The 7,784-nt window shown below is 41.2% G+C and overlaps 1 pseudogene; it reads left to right on the top strand.

Annotated features, from left to right (window-relative positions):
* The first annotated feature begins 260 nt into the window (after positions 1-260).
* Positions 261-744, top strand: LOC106735150 (60S ribosomal protein L29 pseudogene; annotated as a pseudogene).
* Positions 745-7,784: the final 7,040 nt, after the last annotated feature.

Genomic DNA, 7,784 nt, shown 5'->3' with positions numbered 1-7,784 from the left:
CTTTCTTTCCGTTTCTCTGTCTCTAGCCAAATGCACACATCCTATGACCATTAAAATAGGGGAAAAAAAGCAACTTTGATCCAGGGCTATAAACTCCATTACTTTTACTTCTAAAACTTAATTGAGCTCTTCTTTCTTTCTTTCTTTCTTTCTTTCTTTCTTTGTGCATTTTAATTTAACATATAAGCATTTCACTTAAAATTTTTATCATAATTTTTCCAGCCCCAGGTTCCTTGGCGGCCGCCGGTTTCAATGCAGACATGGCCAAGTCCAAGAACCACACCACACACAATCAGTCCCGAAAATGGCATAGAAATGACATCAAGAAACCTAGATAACAAAGATATGAATCTCTCAAAGGGGTGGACCCCAAGTTCCTGAGGAACATGCACTTTGCCAAGAAGCACAACAGGAAGGGTCTGAAGAAGCTGCAGGCCAACAACGCCAAGGCCATGAGTGCGTGAGCGGAGGCCGTCAAGACCCTCCTAAAGCCCAAGGAGGTTCAGAAGGGCATCCCTAAGGGCAGCAGCCGCAAGCTCAGTCATCTTGCCTGCATTGCACACTCTAAGCTAGGGAAACGTGCTCGCACCCGTATCGCCAAGAGCTTCAGACTCTCTTAGCCAAAGGTCAACAAGGCCAAGCTCAGACCAAGACCCAAACCAAGACTCAGGCCTCACTCCATCTTCAGTTCCGGCTCTTGTTCAGGCTCCCAAACGTGTCCAGGCCCCCACAAAAGCGCCGTAGTAGTGGCCTCTGCCAGTATGAGGACAGAAGAACTGGTGACCCCCGGGCTGCTCTCTATGTGGGGCTAGTGTCCGCCTGTGCTGCATGTACGAATAAACCTGAGGTGAGAAAAAAAAAAACTTTTTATCATAAAAATGTCTTTTAAATGCTCAGTGCACTAATTATGGTTCTCCCTACTTTCCCTTGCTTGATTTTTTTTCAAGCACAAAATGCCAACTGAGCTCACCCCCTCTGTTCATTTACCTCCTGCCTTCCACTCCAGAATGCACCTGCACCAAGGAAGGGACTGGGTCTGCATTTTGCTATAACATCTCCAGTGCCTGGAGGAGTTGCCTGGCAGACAGTAGGTACTCTATGCTTGAATTAATTTATGAATGAATACATTTTCTATTTTGATTTTTCTATACTTGAATTTATTTCACTCATGAATTTATTTAGCACATGTTTAAAGACTGTTTAGTAGTCAAGAAATAAGAATAAGCACTGAACTGGAAATAGGAGCAGTCATGGTGGTGCAGTGGTAACACAATGCTCTGCAATTCTGAGGCCACATGGGAAGGTCCTGGATTCACATCCCGAGATCTGCCTCTACCTGATGAGCACATAGCAGGCTTGTGATCTTGACTGATTGAGGTTGGGAGTGGACCATGGAGGTCATATTGGGGTGCCTGTCTCTATCTCTCCTTCTGTCTCTCTCATAGAAGGGATAAATAAATAAACTTTTTAAAATAAAGAATAAGTGAAGAAAAAAGACATGTTCCCTTTCCCACAAATAACATATGTTCTGGTAGGAAGAAAAAAAAAGTCAGTGGTGACACAGAATGACATGGCAGAGGTAAGCCTAACGTATTAACAGAACATGGAAGAGAGGCACAACAGTCCTAACTCAGCCAACTGGGGGTGCAAATATGGAGAAACTTCCAGAAAGCAGTGACCTCATGAGAAAAGACTGAGGCTGGGAGGGGACAGCTCTGCGAGCAGTAAGCAGGATGGCAAGAATGACACCAAGTCCCCTATGGCATCCCACGGGCAGCCTGGCTGGAAGGAATGCAAGGAAGGTGGGAATGGCTTCTGAGTCAGCATGGTTCTCAGAGTCAGGTCACCCCAGATGTGACTGCCCACTGAGGGATCCAAATGGAATTATAGTAAAAATCTTGTCCTATTGTCTCTGCCAAAGTCAAGTAGGTGGGGAATGGGTCAAAACAGCTAGCTACTAAATCATTGGCACCCATTTCTGGTGGTGTTTGGTATGTCAGCCCTCTTGTTTCAACCATCTCTGGGCCTCTGCAAATGGATTTTTCCCAGCATGTCTCTGCTTAGGGAAGGTGAGATTCAAGGCCTTGAAATGTTGTGACAGGACCCAATTCTGTGAGTTTGCAGAGGAAGAGCCAACCCGAGAGTTTCCAGTGGGAACATTTCCTCATGCCTATTTTTTTTAAGTGTACTTATCAAGAGAGAGAGAGAACACATACCCCCAACAGGGTCTCATGGCATGATTCTTTCCCTGTCCCCAGCGAAGCCTTCCCTGCCCACCAGGACCATGGACATATACCCTGGCTTGTACGAGTTGACTGGGAAACCAAACTAATGGTCCCTTATGTGGATTCAGCAACACTTAAGCAGCATGCTACCTCTGTGCCAGGGAACTGACCCTGTTTTCTCATCTCTAAGTCAGTGATCGGCTAAGGACTCCTCTTCTTTACACAGCAATCCTGTCTACAAACCTTGTGTGTATTCTCCTGGAAATTGTTTGTAATGATTTTTTTTAACTTAGTTCACTAATTCCCCTTTCTCAGAACTCCTGGATCATTAATGATAATATCAACAATTAGTATGGATTGGGTTATTATCATAGCTCATTTTGTGATCTTCATGAAAATCCTATTATTATCCCCATTTCCTAGATGGAAGAACCAAGACTTGGAAAGATTAATAATTTCTCAAAGCCATGCAGTCAGAAGGTGACACAATCACATCCCAGGCTTTACCAACTCAGGAAGCCACACTTCTCTTTAATCCCTAATTCCCAGAAGTCTAAGCTCCTGTTCATTGCCAGCTCCACGTAGGCTTGCTGGAGAATATTGACAAGATCACCAAATGTCTCCTGTGTTCTTCCACCCCAGGGCATCACTAGGCTCTAGAATGCTGCTTACTCCTCAGTGCTGCTATTTGAGGTCCAAGGTTAGCCTTCTGTGGAGACAGTCCTACTCTCCTTGGAACATGTCTTGCCCAAAGGTGAGAATAGAACCCTCCTGCCATTTCTCTTGTCAAAAAGTAAAATTACGACAAATTTAGTTACACATCAAATTGGTATGTATTTGTTATTCATAAACTGGAAAAGCTTCCATTCTTCAAAATAGAATAAGAGCTCCCACTGAATGGTGGGTTTTGTAAGAGGGAAGTAAGGGAATAGAACAATAGAAAAGTAACTGGTTGACAACCTAAAGTAATTAGGTTGTCTCTTTTCAGGATTAAAGCAAAGTGGACTTCCTTATCATACTAGCTAAAACTGGCCTCTTCAGGGATTTGGCTATTATCTCTCTCTCTCCTGATTTCTGAGAAAGTCAGATAAACAATATAGCTTGGCTTGAGTTTGATGGATGGAATTTCAGCATGAATGACTCCATTTTGGTTTGGTCTGGTCTTTCAAGGCCTAGAGTAGGAGCTCCGTCCAAAAGAATGGCTTCTCGTAATTTCTGTTTAACATTCTGCTACAACGAGAGTGGAAAGTAGACTTTAACACAAATTGGCTAAACTTCATACTGAATATTATCAAAGGCTGCCCTTAGAATCCACAGGCCTAGATCACTTCAGTGAACCCACTAAGTACCCTCTTCTTTTCCTGGATTCTGGCTTTGGTAGCTGGGGTAGAGGCTAGCTTTCCTGCCTAGCTGTAGTCTGCTACGTGTTACCAGTTTCACACCAAAGGAAATGTCCCTGGACATGAAAGCCCAACACAAGATCCAGTAAAGTCAAATCCTAAAACCTACAGACAGGAGGCAGTTTTTCCTTCACTTAATTCTAAGGCCCACCTTCCAAAATCTTATTTTCCAGCCCTGTGATTGACCTTTTGCAACCAAGATTGACAATGGAAAATCAGCTTCCTTCAAGAAAATACCAGTCCCATCCACAGGAATACAGTTCTGCCCTTTGGTCCTTAAAGGATATCTGAACTCAGCATTACAAATAAAGACATTTCCCAAACTCTGGTTTACTTATTCTTGAAAAATACCATCTGTGACATATTAACAGCCCAAGCCAAGCCAAAAATGTTTTCTTTTTCATCTTTCCTCCAACAACTATGTTGACCAGGCCTGTGCAGGCTTTCTGTCATCTTCAGGGTCCCCTCCAAGATGTGTGATCATGTGACCAAATGCTTAAAGAGTAACATAAGAAATGCCTCCCAAGAACAAGTGTTAGTATACCAAGTAAAACAGCCTAATCCAGTAGTTGTGAAAGAGACTTTCTTTAAAGGAATTGAGCTTATCTGTAGAGGGCAACTCTGTCCACCCTTCCCCAGCTCCACCACTCTCACTGGAGATAACTTGTTAACAGTGTTAGATGGAGAAACTTAGCTGTCTGGAAATCCATTACCCTTCCTTTGCTTAATAAGAAGGGCCATTGCCCAAGAATGATAAAGAACCCACCTCTCTGACTAAGGTAATCAGGTCAACCTTCTTTTTTAAAAGTTTATATATTTCTAGAGAGAGAGAGAGAAGAGAGAGACAGGAATCCCCAACAGGGTCTTCACACCACATTCCACCCCAGCTTGAGCCAGCCAGGATCATGGACGCATGCTTGTACATGCACCTAGTATGCTTAGAGAGGTCCCAGGTTGCCAACTCCACAAAAACCTTTGAAATCACAGTTCTGTTCCAGCTTCAATCTTTCTTATTAAAACTATATAAACCCTAAGACTTGCTTTTGGTTTGAAGATCAAGCTCAGAATGTTTTGGCCTTCTCTTTCACCAACAACCTCTGCAAGGAGGAAGTTTCTGAGAGTGAGAGGAGTTAACATCACACCAAGCACTCTGCACATGTCCTATGTCATCATGGCCTATGTCCTATATCATCTTCTAGCAAGGAGAGGAAAACTCAAGGGAGCTAAAGTAATTTGCTGAAGGTCCCATAGATAATAATAGGGAGAGTCATTATTAGAACCCAGTCAGCCCTCTTAACTGCTTCTCAGTGAGGAACAGTACCCAGCCTGCCTTATAAATATGTTTCATATACTAATAAACCCTTTATGAAGAGCAGTCACCAAAACCATCACAGTTTTGACATTGCAAAATGAGTTCTCCATTTCTCTTAGTGTTCTCATTCCCAGGCTGGTACTGTTTGGGAAATTTAACTGTCATCTCTCAGTTTCCTAATTTCCTAGAAGTTCAGATAAACTGTTTGGGTTCTGCTTGGTGAAATAAAATGTTTGCATAAGGGACTCTGTTTTGATTGTTGACCTTAATTTTTGTGGCCTATTCTAGCAGCTTAGTTTAACACGATGGCCTCCTATAATTGTGCAACACTTCTCAATCTAAGCCTCAGTACACAGGGTCTGCGGTAGAGAGAATGACTCTAAACTCATTTCTTTTTTTTTTTCCTCAATTTTTTTTCTTTCTTTCTTTCACGAGTGAGAGAGACAGTGACAGAAAGGCAGTAACTTCAAACAGGGTCTTCATGCCATGATCCAGCCAACATTAGCCAACCTTAGATCATGGGCATGTGTGTATCTGATGTTTTTAGGGAGGTTTCTAAATGTTAACCTGCAATCCCTGCATGCAGGCCAGTCTTACAGAGCATCATGCTACCTCTGCTGTACCACCCACTTCTCTATATATTTTTCTTTCTTAGTAGAGTCCCTTCTTGTGAGGATTGAGTCTTTGAAGAGTTCTCTTTCACCTTTAGTTTGCCAAACATCTCAGCTATTTGTTTTGTAGACAGAGGCGGAGTCTGGCAACTTTTATAGTATTTCTTAATCCAAGCCCATCAGCCCTGTGTTTGGTAGACACTCCTTTGCATCTATGGTATTCGGGTGAGTAAGAATAAAGTTTTTTTCATTTAAATTCTTTTATGTAAGAGGCAGCTTTAAATGAATTCATGTTTTGGATAAATTCAAGAGTTAAAGATATCAAATACCATTGTCAATGTGATTATCGAACCATTGTTGATAATGTCTGAAGATTATAGAGAACTAGAAATGGGCCACAAAACAGAGGACGAACAAATGTTAAATATTTTTCATGTAGGCGAGATGGATGGCATGTGAAAATTGCAAACCGATGAGTGTGACATCTGTTATCAACCGGACACCAAAATGGACTAATGAGTCCATTACAGTTTCTATACATTAAATCACCATGCATAAACATGGGTTCAAAGAATAGCTCATACCAAATGACCTAATCTAGTTCCACTTAGTTATTTGACTTATGGATCAGGGAATACTATGGGCCTGACTCCTCCTGGAGTGAATCATCTGACAAAGCTTCTCTTGAAATCTTAGCAGATAAGATGGAGAAATGTGAGTTGGCTGCTGGTAAATTAGGTGAATTTGTAACTGGCAGAACAACTATACCTAAAGGATGTTGATACAATATATTTTTAATCAGGAATTCAGCAGAAGTATTTATGACAGGCTTATTAGATTTACAAATGATGCCAAACTGCTAGAGCTAATTAATTTGGCTGACAAAATTGGGATTCTAAAGTCTTTAGATGGGCTGGAACTTGGGCTAAACTACTCATAACAAAGTGAATAGAGATAATGTAAAGTTGTTTTTTTTTTTTTTTTTTTTTTTTTTTTTTTTTTTTTTTATTCAAGTATAAGAAAAGCAATAACAAGCACAGGAAGGGTAGAAGTGAGTTAGCTGTAATTTCTTAGATTGGATGGGATGCTTCTGGCTGCAAGTAACAAAAAATACCTAACTCCAGATGGATAAGGCTGTTTATTATCTCCTATAATGAGACCGAAGTCTGCTCTGCTTTTCTGCATTACTCTAAGCCAGTGGTTCTCAAAAGGGGTAGATTTGTCTCCAGCAGGTATTTGGCTATGTCTGAAGACATTTTTTATTGTTACAACTGGTGAGGTGTGAGGAGGGTCATACTACTAGCATTTAGGGGGTAGAGAGAGACCAGAGGCATGGCTAAACATCCAACCATGTGTAGAACAGTGCCCACAACAAAGAACTACTCAAATGTCAATAGTCAGAGACTTTCAATCCCCAACTGGTATATTCTAGATCTACCCCAGAGGAGTAAGGAATTACCTTCCCCAAAGTCACATGGGAGAGGGGTAGATATCTAAGCAAACTTATGAATTGTTAGGAAGGAAGAAGAAGAGATATGGATATTAGAGAGTCCACCATAAAGATTGTATCTTCATATTAAAAATACGTTTAGTCAACTATGACCCAGGGTCACTGCTAGCCCAAAGGTCTTTTCAGCTAAATGAAGAAAGGCACCCCCTTCTTAGACACTTTACTGCCATCTGCTGGAAAATTATAGAAAGAAATATATGAATCTACAATATGTTCTAAATAGAGCCCCCTAGAGTTGTGCAGCACATAACCTCACAATCATTTACAGTGTTCATCTACAAGTCTAATATGATTCAGCCATGGGAAATGGCTATCAAAGTAGCTTAGGACTTTATGACCAGGAACTGCATATCCCAAGTAAAGAAAGTCAAAATCCCACTATATTCAACATTAGTTAAACTACATCTCTTGGTTCCATAGTTTATGGTTTGGGAAAAAAAAGTGACCATAAGAAGTTGTACTAAAGGACAAAGAGTCAAAAAGTTGCAATATACAAGAAGTGGTGTTACAAAAACAGGAACTGAAACTGGAGATGTAGAGCCTGAAGAAGAAAATTCTAGAAGTGATCTGGGGAGTTTTCTCCAAATAGCTGAAGGATGTTAAGGGGAAAGAGATCAGACTGAAATCTGTGTTTCTCTACAGGGACAAACTGGATTCAATGAATGAGCTGAATCATAGACTCATGGAAGTGACTTTGATGGCCAATGAAACAAACTCCATTACTGA

The sequence above is a fragment of the Tupaia chinensis genome, unplaced genomic scaffold (genome assembly GCF_000334495.1).
Source record: "Tupaia chinensis unplaced genomic scaffold, TupChi_1.0 Scaffold000316_1, whole genome shotgun sequence".
NCBI classification, from domain to species: Eukaryota; Metazoa; Chordata; class Mammalia; order Scandentia; family Tupaiidae; genus Tupaia; species Tupaia belangeri.
This window is presented reverse-complemented; position numbering and strand designations above follow the sequence as displayed.